Source organism: Rosa chinensis, chromosome 2 (assembly GCF_002994745.2).
Source record: "Rosa chinensis cultivar Old Blush chromosome 2, RchiOBHm-V2, whole genome shotgun sequence".
NCBI classification, from domain to species: Eukaryota; Viridiplantae; Streptophyta; class Magnoliopsida; order Rosales; family Rosaceae; genus Rosa; species Rosa chinensis.
In genome coordinates, this window is record NC_037089.1 from 51,221,505 (window position 1) to 51,222,747 (window position 1,243).

At 33.8% G+C, this 1,243-nt stretch overlaps 1 long non-coding RNA gene across 1 annotated transcript; it reads right to left on the bottom strand.

The window, feature by feature from the left end:
- Window positions 1–214: 214 nt before the first annotated feature.
- Window positions 215–1,042, bottom strand: LOC112185684. Its single transcript, XR_002930386.2, has 3 exons — window positions 999–1,042; window positions 780–827; window positions 215–540 (listed from the first exon to the last, which is right to left on the bottom strand). It is a non-coding gene; the product is annotated as an uncharacterized LOC112185684 (long non-coding RNA).
- Between the last annotated feature and the right edge of the window lie 201 nt (window positions 1,043–1,243).

Consider the following 1,243-nt stretch of genomic DNA (forward strand, 5'->3'; position numbering starts at 1 on the left):
TACAATTTGTTTATATTGTTGTAAGTAGTTCTAGACAATGGCTACTTCATGAACGTGTTGTCTGAATGGATGTTAGGCAATATATGTTTCTTCTTTGTGAACCATTGTGTTGTCTGGCCAATTACTTGTCTTATATGTGTTGTTTGAGTAGAATTGGGCAAAACTAAATTCCGAAAATAGGCAGATATGAAAAATTTGGCACAAATAAGTTCCATCATCATTTAGTAGCTGCTATATAGCACATCATTCTCATACATTGCCACATCCAAAACATACCGAAACTACAAATTCATGTGTAGACATCACAATCCGGCCATCTCAACCAAAAAAGCCTCAATCTAGCAAGTAATGTATCTTGTAAAATCAAGGTTACCAAAATACTTCTCGCAACATAGTATTGCTTACATATAAGTTTTAACTATACTTTCCCCACTCCATTCTGACCTCATCAATATGTTGCTGAGTGTAAGTTGCTTTGCCTCTTCTCTCCCACTAAAACAAATGAACGATGCTGATATTACGTTTTAAAAACTTAATACCCTGCAGATATTAATAAAATGCAGCTAAGAGAGGAAAAAAAAAATACACGCACAGACACAACAGCTACAGCATACACAGGCTCTTAGAGATTTCTGGCAACAGCCTCAAGTAGCATTTACATTAAACATGCACACATTTCATTTACCTTTTCTCTGTTTTTTTTTTTTTGCCTAGTCATTTACCTTTAAAAAAAACTTTAAAAGACAGATGAAGGTTGTAGGCATTACCACCAAACTTACCCCTACCACCGCATGGTCAGGAAAGACATCAATTGCAGCAAGAATGCCCTTGTAATCATTATGCAACAACCAACAAATAAAAGTTAAAAGTAAGAATAAAGATATTTTAGTTTAGTAGACAGTATCAAAATAAATATGAGAACAATAAGATAAGCGGTAGGAAGTCAAAAGAATATATTCGACCAAAAAAAAAGTCAATAATATTGTATCAGTATATACCATGTAAAACAGGAAACACCAACCAAACTTCAAGGCAGAATCTGTCCTGCAAGTTGGAATGCAACAGTCAGTAGAAGCAATGCAACATTTATACACTTTAAACTCATCTTTTTAATAAGTGCATAAAACAAAAAATAAATAGAAAAACTAGGCTCACATTTTTTTATCGAGATTGATAGCATTGACACCATAAAACTGCTTTCACTCTACCATTGAACAACCCATTAGCTTGGAGGAATTTTGGT